Raw genomic sequence first — 12,907 nt, forward strand, 5'->3', positions numbered from 1 at the left:
AGCAGAAGTAAATAATTACTTCTTAATGATAATCTTGAATGTAAATGGACAAAGGTTAAGTATCCTTATCTTTTTAAATCTGTATATATGAAAATACATGAAACTTTTTCCCTTTATATACATTTTTAAAAAAATTAAAAAAACTACAGACTGGCTGAATGACTTAAAAACAAAAACAAAACAAAACAAAAAACAAAATAAAAACAAGAGCCATCAATATGCTTCCTAAAATAAATATACCTAACCCATAAAGATATAGCTATTGAAACTAAATGGGTGGAAAATGATATTCTATGCAAATGTTAGTGCAGGAGTAACAATATTCATATCACACAAAATAGGCTTTATAAAAACTATGAGAAGACACAAAGAAGGTCATTATGTAATGATTAACATGTCAAGTAAACAAGAAGATGTGACTATAGTAAATGTATATGAATCCAAAGCCAGGACACCCAGTATATGAAACAAGTATTAACAGATCTAAACGGAGGCATAACACTCCATGTTCATGGTTGCATTTCTGATTTGTTCATATTTTATTATTTTATTTGTGAACAATACCTTTCATGTGAGACTAAATTTACCTATTTATCCTCAAATAACAATAATCATTTATGATTTTTTACTAACCAAACCCCTTAATCCTAGTTCTATGTTAACCTGGCAAGCCCTTTCGAAGAAACAAAGGAAATGTTGAACACATCACAAGCTTTCCTTTTGGTATATTTTATTCTTCTTCTATAATGTACTCTACTTTTCTAGAGTCCCCTTCTGGGCAACTGAGATGAGTTTATTTGTTTATTCACTTATTTGATCTAATTTCAAAATGCCAACTACTGAACTGAAAGGTAAAATATGTAAAATATCTCACGTAGAAAAATACTAGTTTGTAAAAACAACACTTTTACAAAATAACACAATTTGGTAAGTTCAATAAATGTAATAATTACAATAAATAAGTGAAATAAACACATGGTGCTAAGAAAGCATGGACGAAGGAGCTATTAACTTCTGGACGATGGGTGTTTCCTTTGAGATAAATATCAGTTTTATATTTGAATGCCCATTTTAAATTTAGGGTTTTGGTCGACTCAGTTTAGAGAAGACCTGATGTCAAGATATCAATCAGGGGCCAGCACTGCAGCTTAGTAGGTTAAAGCTTCCGCCTGTGGCACCGGTATCCCATATGGGGGCTGGTCAAAATCCTGGCTGCTCCCTTTCCAATCCAGCTCTCTGCTAAGGCCTGGGAAAGCAGTGAAAGATGGCCCAAGTCCTTAGACCCCTGCAGCCATGTGGGAAACCCGGAAGAAATTCCTGGCTCCTGGCTTCATATTGCCTCAGCTCTGGCAGCTGCGGCCATTTGAGGAGTAAACCAGCAGATGGAAAACCTTTTTCTCTTTTTCTCCCACTCTCTGTCTGTAACTCTACCTATCAAATAAATAAATAAATAAATCTTAAAAGTAAATTTAAAAAGATACCATTCAGAAGAGACAACCTGGAAATTATATATCATTTACTTCGTTACATACATACAATCTCATTTAATGTGACATAAGCATTCATCACTGAAACAGCCATGTGATACAACTGAAATTATAGCATGGACAACCTAATTCAAGAACTTTGGTCAGCTGGCAATTTCTGCCTGCTGTTTACTCCTGTTTCATCAAAGTGTTACTTTACTTGGATATGCACTTAAACTCAACATTTTAAGGAGGTGGAACTGAACTTTTTTTCATAAATGTATAATCGGATCTGTTCTCTTTGTAAAAATGAAAATAAAATCTATATTTTCAGATGCTGAGTGTCAAGCGAAGTTCATGATACTAAATACTTTGAGAAATTTCAAAACACTTTATAGTCTATCAACTAATTATTGTGCCATCCTTATCAGTACTAACAAATTCCTAGTAAACTAGGATGTGCTTACACATGTTACTTGTAAGAAAATATATGTTTTCATAAACACACAATTTTGTAGTGCTTTCAGTGTGTATACAACTGAAAAACAGTGGTTTATCTTTTTTTTTAAATAATTTTATGTATTTATTTGAGATAGAGGGTTACAGACAGAGAGGGAGGTCTCCAATTGCTGGTTCACTCCCCAAATGGCCATAACACCCAGAGCTGGACCGATCCAAAGCTAGGAGCCAGGACCTTCTTCTGGGTTCCGCAAGCATGTGTATGGACCCAAGCACTTGGGCCATTCTCTACTGCCTTACCAGACCATAGCAGAAAGCTGGGTTGGAAGAGGAGCAGCCAGGACATGTACTAGTACCCATCTGGGATGGTGGTGCACAGGTGGAGGTTTAGCTCATTACACCACTGTGCCAGCACTCAGTGACTTATGCTTTTCTTTCAGCAAAAGAAAATGTATTAATGACCCTTATTAAATATTCAAACATACATATATAATGTATATTTATCCAAACATGTACATATATGCATTGTTGCTTCTTTTGTCCATCACAAATAAGAAGAAGATGATTTGTGCATAATTTATAAGTTAAAAATATCGCAGAAAAGTCATATATTTTTTGACATATAATTCCAAAGGGGACATGAGCTAGACTTAATATGAGTGAATAAGCCAAATTACCTAGACTTTGGTTCATGCTCTTCTATTTGCTTGCTCTGAATCTGGGGTAAAGTATTTAACATGCTGAGTCTTGTTGAACTCTTGTAGAATGAGTTAGTAACAAAAAGTACAAACCATTAAGGTTTTTTTTTTTTTTTCTTTTAAAGATTTATTTATTTGGGGCTGGCACTAACACAGCAGGCTAAAGTCCAGCCTGCAGAGCTGACATCCCATATGAGGCCCAGTTTGAGTCTTGGGTGCTCCACTTCTGATTCAGCTCCCTACTAGTATGCCTGGGAAAGCGGTATAGGATGGCCCAAGTCCTTCCACTTGGGAGACCTGGAAGAACTCCTGGCTCCTGGCTTCAGATCCACTCAGCTCGTGCCATTGTGTCTATTAGGAGAGTGAACAAGCAGATGGAAGACCTCTTTCTCTCTCCCTCTCTCTCTCTGTCTTTCAAATAAATAAATAAATAAATAGCTTTTTAAATTTTTTTAAAGATGTTAGTGTTACCAAGACAGTGAAGCAGAGGTAGAGAGAGAGAGAGAGAGAGAGAGAGAGAGAGAGGTCTTCCATCTGTTGGTTTACTCCCCAATGGCCATTATGGCCAGTACTTGGGCCATCTTTTACTTCTTTCCCAGGCACATTACCATGGAGCTGAATTGGAAGTGGAGCAGCCAGAATATGAACCAACACCTATATGGAATGCTGGTGGTGCAGGTGGTGGCTTTGCTCACTATGCCACAGCGCTGGCCCCTGAATCACTGAATTTTAGAGTAACTAATTAGATAATTTATTACAGGAGATGTGTAAATAGGATATATTTAATATGAAATATTAAAGAGCATTAATTAGTAATGAAAATATTTCACTGAGAAAATGAGTGACTTTAGGAATTTCAAATATGAAGAAATATCAGGAAAAAATGGTTATATTGGGCTGCTTTGTCCAGTGACTTTCTCAAGTTGTTTAAACAATAATACTTATTTGAGAAGATGTGCATTGCATTTGTGATGACAGAAATTATTTTGGAGATAAATTAGGAAATATGTAATCTAAATCCAAATAATCCATAAGCATGGTCCTCTTCATCTCAGATTCCTGCTAGAAAAAACATCATCCTCTCTAGTTATGTTAAGCCTGGGAAAGTTTATTAAAGATGATTCATTTATTGAATCTCATGAACGTCTGAGAAGCCTAACAATGATGATGTAAATCCTAGTACAATGCAGCTGGGAAACCTGCCAAAAACGCAGAGGAATTACACCGCAGGAAAAACCACTGTTGCTTATGTTTCACATCACTCAATAGCCACGGTACTGGGGCTTGTACACAACACGTCTGCCACAGATGCTCCATGGCAGCCCAGCACTGTCACTGCTATACCTGTAGCAGGGCCACTTTCCAAGTCAGTAGCAATGCCTCCGTCTCACAGTTCAGTCTTTATGCAAAAGCTTCTTCACTTCATGAACATCTAACACAATGTAAATCCCCAGAGTTTGGAAAATGTAGCTTCTCAAACACCATGAGTAGTAGGAACTCTAGAAGGGAGTCAGGATCAAATTCTAATGAGCCAATTTGTGGTATCTTCCACATTTTTTAAATAATTTTCTTCAGTATCTTGAAGGCATTACAAAAGATGCAAGTAGAGATCTTAATCAGAGCAGGGATTAAAACTAGAAGCCAGAAGCCAGGAGCTTCCTCCAGGTCTCCCATGTGGGCGCAGGGTTCCAAGGACTTGGGCCATCTTCTACTGCTTTCCCAGACCACAGAAAAGAGCTGGATGGGAAGTAGAGCAGCTGGGTCCCGAACTGGCGCCCATATGGGATGCCAGTGCTCCAGGCCAAAGTATTAACCCACTGCACGACAGTGCCATCCCCTGAAAGAGATATTGAAAGTGACTCTAAGGGAAAATATGAACACATGTATGGACAGTACAAGTTAATAAGTTATACTTAGAAGTTATGAATTTAGAAAAATATTTCAATAGACAAATATAATTATATGAACAAATTTATTGCTTTTACAAAAATAATAACTGCTCTAAAATTTAGTTTACATTAAAGAAATAGTGTGATTTCAATTAGCTTTAAAATTTTTGGCCGGCGCCGCGGCTCACTAGGCTAATCCTCTACCTTGTGGCGCCGGCACACCGGGTTCTAGTCCCAGTCAGGGTGCCGGATTCTGTCCCGGTTGCCCCTTTTCCAGGCCAGCTCTCTGCTGTGGCCAGGGAGTGCAGTGGAGGATGGCCCAAGTACTTGGGCCCTGCACCCCATGGGAGACCAGGATAAGCACCTGGTTCCTGCCATTGGATCAGCGCAGTGTGCCGGCCGCAGCGCGCCGGCCGTGGCGGCCATTGGAGGGTGAACCAAAGGCAAAGGAACAAAGGAAGACCTTTCTCTTTGTCTCTCTCTCTCACTGTCCACTCTGCCTGTCAAAAATATTTTTTTCACACACATTTCTATACAGGAAAATAATAATATTTCAGGGGTAAAGGCTGTTGCAAACTTTTTAAGTATTTTGTAGAACTTCAATTTAGAATTCAACTAATTCATAGAGTGAAAAGTATCCATTTAGTGAAAATTAGCATGATAGTAATTTCAATGGAAATACTGAAAGGTGCTCAGGAAAAACAAGACATACCATATTTTATTTAAAAATGCAATAATGCTGTTTTACATAGCAATTACTAATCTTTATTTTGCAGGACTTCTGCTACAAGTCAAATGAGAGTAACTACAATGTGATTAGCCCTTCAATCATAAACAACAAAACAGCAAGATATGGGAAACTGCTTTTTCAGATTGAATGATAATCCTGATAATCCAAGTAGTAAAGAAGAGAAAAATATGCAAGCAATATATAGACTATTATCATCTGACTCTCCCTCATAATACCAGCCCCTCAAAGTGGACCCAATTTGATAACAGTGATTTTGCTCAGATTAGGAGATGGAGACAACTACAGGGTAGTTGATATAGATGGAAATTTCATAGGAGAACAGAAAGAGTAGGAGGTTGCAGAGAGAAAGAGCTTCAGAAAATCGAGCAACAAAAATCCTGAAATGTTAATCATACAACAAGTTATAAATGCATACAATGTGAATTTGTGAAGATGGACAGACACTACCCAGGAAAGGAGAGATCTAAAGTGAACAACTACAAGAATGTGAAGTGTTGTGCTATAAAATCTGCAAAAACCACAGAAATTAAAAAAGAAAAGCAAAAACTATAATAAATAACGATTTACATTTTAATGCTAAGACCAAGCTAGCCTTTGAGTAAAGACTTTATTAGGTAATCTTTATCATACTATAAAAGAAACCTTTCATAAAAATGTATACACAGAGAGTAAAAGCAGAAAGGGCAGTGTCGTTACTACACAGACTGAGAAAATAGAGACTATAGAACACCTTTCGACCCATTTTAGGAGACTAGCATTATCTTTTTTTTTTTTTTTTAAATATTTATTTATTTGACAGGCAGAGTTACAGACAGTGTGAGAGAGAGAGACAGAGAGAAAGTCTTCCCTCCGTTTGTTCACTCCCCAAGTGGCTGCAATGGCTGGAGCTGCGGCGATCCGAAACCAGGAGACAGGTGTTTCCTCCCAGTCTTCCACATGGATGCAGGGGTCCAAGGACCTGGGGCATCCTCCACCAGTCTCCCAGGCCACAGCAGAGAGCTGGACTGGAAGAGGAGTAACTGGGACTAGAACTGGCACACATATGTGATGCCAGCGCCACAGGCAGAGGATTAACCTAGTGTGCCATGGCACCGGCCCCAACTAGCATTATCTTGATAATAAAATCAGACAAAGACATTATACCAAAGCAACATGGTTAACTATTATCTCTCAGGAGCTTATAGACAATTTTTTTGGCAATCAAATCCATTGATATTTAAATAAGATAATATATTTCCTGACCAAGAGTGCTAATTATGAGACTACAAGTTCTATTAAATTTTGCAAATTAACCAATGCATTTCCTCATATGTAGTAGGTTGAAGATTGTACCCTTGAAATCAGAGAATGTATGAATGTATGTTCATCCAGAACCTCAGAATGTGATCCTATTTGGAAATAAGGTCTGTGAGAATTTTATTAGTTAATGATCTTAAAGTGAAGTGAACCTGGGTTTTAGCATGGGTGCTAAATTCAATGACTAGTGCTACCAGAATAAGAGAGAAATTAGAAGGAAGTTTAAACACAGAAGGAGAGACAAACACAGAGCAGAGGGCCACAGAAAGACAGAAATCAGATTGGAGCAAGGCTTAAGCAAATGGTGAACCCCAGGAGCTGCCAGACGCTGAAAGAGGCAAGAAAGATTCTCCCCTGGAGCTCTGCGCAGAGCATTGCCCTGCCAACACTTTGATTGTGGACCTCTGGCTTCCAGAGCTGTGAGAGTATAAATCTCTGTTGTGCTAAACCATCAAATTGTTGTAATTTGCCATTGCATCCCTAGGATACTAATACACCATAAAACAGCATAGAGAAGAAAACAACACTTCATCATTTCAACAGACAGAAAAAATGAAGAATAAAAACTCTCCTTGCATTTGAAAAACAAGAGATCTTCTTCCACCTGAAGATTGATATTTACAAAAGTATCCTTTACCTTATATGTTTCTTAATGATGAAAGGCCCAACAGTTTACCCCACATTTATCAAAAAGTTAGCATTTCTGCTCTTTCCTCTTGTAGTCAATATTTCACTGTGTGTGTATTGACTTATTCGGAAATATGAATCGAAACTCTTTTTTCATAGTGGGTTCATGTCTGTTGAAAACTTCAGTGGGTCTAACAAGATGAAATAAATACAACTAAAAAGTGAATTTGTCAAAGTCATAAAATATAAACTCAACATTCATGCTTGCAATATTGTTTTGAAGTTGTCCCCATGATTCTGCAAGATCCTACAAACAGCCAAACAGATTTCAATACAGATTTATGCATCAAAATCCCAGGTTTGAATATCCCAGACATTCATAACATGGACAATTCAACACACAGAATATAAACATATTCACATGCATATATATACAATTGTAAATAAATTCATATATGAGGAAATACTATACATTAATAAGATTAGCAAATGCCAGAAATCTATGGTAAACACCCAAAATTGGTAGAATTTCAGGATATAGAAAAATGTTCAGTCATTACTAACACCATTGAAACATTGATACAATCAATTTGGTGAACAACTCTCCAATAAATAAGAATCCCATGCTCCTTTTATTCTTAGAACTAAGAAACCCAGTCTAGAGTATATAGTCAAAGAAGTTACTAGGGAGCATGTTTGGTGCAAAGTTAAGGCACTGCTTGAGACACCTGCATCCTATATCAAACTGCCAAGGCTCAAATCCCAGTTCTGCTCTCCATTCTAGCTTCCTGCTAAGACACATCCTTGGAGGCATCAAGTGATGGATCATGTAGTTAGGTCTCTGCCACCCAAATGGTATACACAGATGGAGTTCCAGGCTGCTGTCTTCAGCATAGCTCAGCTCCAGCTATTGTGAACATCCCAGGAGTGAATCAGTGGTGCCTAGAACAGTTGCCTCTCTATATGTCTCTGTTTTTTTCTGCCTTTAATAGATAAAAATTGGTTAAATTTTTTTTAAAAATTAAGAAATTACCATACATATACCATAACGCTGCAAGAGGAAAATAAACTAGTTTCATTTGTTTATGGTGTATGTTTTATGATAACAAAAATATTGCAAATGATTCCAAATTTCAATATTTAGTAAATATTGATGCAAACAATGGGTTGTAAAAATGGAGGCATTATCAATTGTAAAATATTAAAACTTTATGTACTCTGTCATTGACCAGGTTAGAATAAAGAAAGTAATTCATTAGAAGAGTAAAGTGTAAATTATATGAATACTTTAAGGTTGGAATAGATAGAGAAGGGATTCACATCTGTTGGGCGCTTTAAAAAAGATTTATTTATTCATTTGAAAGGCAGAGTTCGAGAAAGGAAGGGACAGATAGAGGCAGAGATATTCTATTTGCTGGTTCACTACCCAAATAACTGTAATGTCCCATTCAAGTCAGGAGCCAGGAACTTCATCTGGGGCTCCCACATGAGTATGGAGCGCAAGTACTCTGGTCATATTTTGCTGCTTTCCCAGGCACATTAGCAGGGAGCTGGATCAGAAGTAGAGCATCTAGGAATCAAAGTGCCCATATGGTACGCCAGTGTCACAGATGGCAGCTTAACCTGCTCTGCCACAAGGACTGCCCCTACTGGACACTTTTTAGATATATCCTACTGCTGCCTGCTTCTTAGGCATACATTTTTATGTTAATATTTGAATGGTGTCTTCCCTCAAGATCATGCAGGATTATTTTAATGCTTTATGGATTAGTTATAAGGAATAACAATAATCACAAATTATTATTAGCTAAATAAATGTGTTACTATCATTAGACTGCAATAATATGAATCTTTCGTATTTCAGAATAAGATAAAGTTTGGGGTGTTCTTCTACATCTTTCCAGGGCTTCCTTTATCAGACCCCTCCCCACTCTCATCCTCTGATCCTTTTCTCCTGTAGTTTGCAGAGCTCTGGTATCTACCTCTCCTCCCCTGATCCTTTTCTCCTGTAGTTTGCAAAGCTCTGGTATCTACCTCTGGAATTCATTAAGGAATGGAAAATCATAAATCCACTTTTTCTGGGTCTCCCCAGATGGAATATTACACATCAGGTATTCTTAATTCTAGAGAATCCACCCATTTCTTTATAAGGATAAGTTTCCTAGTTATTATATAAAAGGAAAATAGTGAATATCAACTCTTCACACCTAGTAATTGGGCAATACAATAATGCACCCTGCAGGACAACATTGATTGATGTAGGAAAGAGGTGAAGTCTGATATAGGTGCAAGGACAGAGCTAAAGAGAATAATGAGGAAATATTGTTTAACCACCTAGTACACAGATATTCTAGGGATCCAATACAATACTTGTCAACATTGACCCAGCAGATTTATGAATCCTTTTCTCCATACAAGATTTTACTTACTAGAATACAAGACAGAGTAGTAATGTGTCTCCCAGGCGTTCAGAAATGACAAATGGGAAATCTTATATATACGAGGATTGTTGGATGTGAAGAAGGTGAGACTGTAGCTGTTTAAAATACCTCTTGGTGTATACTACCTTAGATCCGCATAAATACCTGAGACAAACTATATTTCTGTCATCTAATAAATTTACTTGGATAGAAAACATGTGTTTTTGCTTTCCTTAATTCCAAATTTCAGATACCGAGTACTTACTCTGAATACAATATTATTCAGGTGTATTTGATCTAAACTCCTGCATTTCTAACAGTGGAGAGCCTTTTCTAGCTTAATCAGGGGAAATGTTACTATGGAAGAATAATCAGAGAAATGAAATGTTGCTAAAAATGAGACCAAGGAATTCAATTATGAGCTAAGTAAGGTGGGAAGCTTCTAGAATCAGGCAGAAGAAAGGAATCATTTCTCTCATGGAACATTTAGATAAGAACCCAGTCCCTACAATATACCCCAGTGAGACTCAGGTCAGACAGTTAACTTTCAAAACTGCAAAACAAATTTCTCTCTTGGGGCCAGCATTGTGGCAGAGTGGGTTAAACATCCACATGCATTGTGAGAATCCCACATGAGCACCAGTCCAAGACCCAGCTACTCTGCTTCCAATCCAGCTCCCTGCTAATGTGCCTGGGCGAACAATGGAGAATGGCACAAGTGTTTGGGCCTCTGTACCAATGTGCGAGACCTAGCGGGCACTCTGAGCTCCTGGCTTTGGCAGGGTGTGGTGGCCTCTTGGGGAATAAACTAGTGGGTGGAAGACCTCTGTCTCTGCCCCCCCCCCTTAACTCTGTGTTTCAAATAAATAAAAAATACTTTAAAAAAACTTGCAACAAAGTGAACTTGTATTTTGGTAAGCCATTACATTTGTTGTAATTTGTTACATAAGCAATAGGGAACTAATACAGGAGTTATAGTTAAACTTTTACAAATGAATATTTGACGTGCTGAAAATTTGGGTACCTTATCCCACCTACACTAAGTAAGGGACAGCACCAGGAGTAAATGTATTCCATGTTTGTTAGAAGGAACAGAAGACAGGAACCATTCTCTAATAGCGAGATCAACTCAAATATGACTTATATTCCTAAATACAGCATTGACTGACTAAAAGGTTTAAACACTTCAGATCTAGATCCTATGGTTCTGAGTGGCATGTACTATCAGGGAAATTATCACTTGTCCTTTGCTGTAAGGAACTTTAGCCTATGTTCTTTGGATACTACATAGGACATACAATGTTTCTCTACTTTCAGAGAAAAGGTATATTTTCCTGGCAATTTGGTGACAGGAGAAGGAGCCAAGAGACCTGCAAGCTGAAAGCATAAAGCCCATCCTTGCTTCAGAAGAGATGATGTCACAAGAAACTCAAAGCTAAATAGGATGAAGAGAAACTCTAAGTGGCAGGAATTGTGGCAAGTACAGGCATATCCCAGAATGAAGTGGCTGGAATCATGCCCCATTTCTGATTCAGATCTAGCTTCCTTTTAATGTGCATTCAAGGAGGAATCAGATGATGGCTCAAGAACCTGGGTCCTTGACAGTCATGTGTGACATTGGGATACAGTTCCTGGTCCGTGGTTTTTAGACATTTAAGGAGTGAACTAGCACAAGGAAGATCTATCTCTGTCTCTCTCCTCTCTGTCACCATATTTTCAGATAAATAAACATTTAAAAAAGAAACCATTAGTAAAAGCCATCTCTTTTTTCAGCTTTTATTTGTAGGTCCCCACTGGACATAAAAGTTATACTGCACAGGGAAACAATTTGCTACCAATCACTTTTTAAAAAACTTGCTCATTAATGACAAATGTCAAGTTACTAAAAGTTGAATTCAATATTTTCCAAATGCCTAAAGCTAAACTTTTCATTATATTTTTTGATTATCACCAATGATATTTTGGTGTTTTATTTTTTTCCACATGCAACATATTCAGTATGGAAATTGTTTCAGAAAATCACTGTAAAATTGATTCTAAGAAATAAAAAATGTGGACTTTTCAATACTTGTTTTTATAGTTTTTCAGTTGCATTGTAATAATTTATCATTTTAAAATAAAATTACAGCTATAAAGACAGACCTATTAATGTTGACATTTGCATATGCAAATTTGTTTCACAAAGTTTGATTGCAGATAAGTACATTTTTGGTTTATTTATTATAAATTTAAAAATAAAATAAGCATTTTAAAACAAATGTGTAATATCTCTGTCCCAAGCAATATGATCAATATATTCAGTAAAGATTGATTACTAATAAACAGTTTTAATCCCAAATATTTTAGGTATTTCAAAGTGTGAAAAAAAAATGTGTCAAGTTGTAACTGACACAAGCCACTGGGGACTCTGTGCTGAATAAATCATTATAGGTTTGTTTATGCATAAGAAAATGCATTGGAAAGACAGCAAATACTCTTAAGAAAATAAAGCCATTTCTGCTGTGAAGCCCTAGGGAACCACGCATTCCTTAAGAGAAGAGAGATGACAGATTGCTTTTATCTCTATACAAAATTTTATTATAAATACCTGCAACTCTTTTTTATCCCTCCAATTCATATATATTATGAATATATTATTAGCCAGAAATTAGCAAGCAAGTAAGGCATGGATCTGATTTAACTAAATTTTCAAAATACAATGTACAAGACAGATCTTGAAATGATTTATTTCAAGCACAGATTAGTATTATTGTACTATCTACATAACATAAAGGAGTAGACTAGATGTAGTCAAAAGTTATCCTGCTGCAGAGGGAATAAGGGAGAGGTCACAATGAATTATAAAAAGGAAATAAAGACATTGTGAGTTAAAATGTAAAACTTAGATTATTATCGTAGTAACACACAGTATGGATTTCTCAGTATGTGATAAATGCTCTATTTGCACAAATTATCTCATTTAATCTCTTAAAAACCTACTGTTTATATTTTGTTACCTCTCTTTTAAAGAGGAGACACTGAGGCACAAATAAATTCAGAAGTTTACCCAGTGATATATGAGCATAGTTTGGAAGGAAAGGCTGGAATCTGATCTTTGCCAGAGTCCTCTCTTTAACCACTAAACTATATTGTGGTTCCTGTAAAAGGAAGAAAGGGCACTGCTGGCAGAAGCCTTATCTGCTAAAGCTGGGGGTGGGAAACTGTATTATGTTGTTAAGGAGCTACAAATAGGGAAAAGACTGTATCTGAGTCGTTACAGGGCAAAGGGCTTAACATGAGTACCAGGAAGCAAACAAAAGGC

Source organism: Oryctolagus cuniculus, chromosome 1 (assembly GCF_964237555.1).
Source record: "Oryctolagus cuniculus chromosome 1, mOryCun1.1, whole genome shotgun sequence".
In the NCBI taxonomy this organism is placed as follows: Eukaryota; Metazoa; Chordata; class Mammalia; order Lagomorpha; family Leporidae; genus Oryctolagus; species Oryctolagus cuniculus.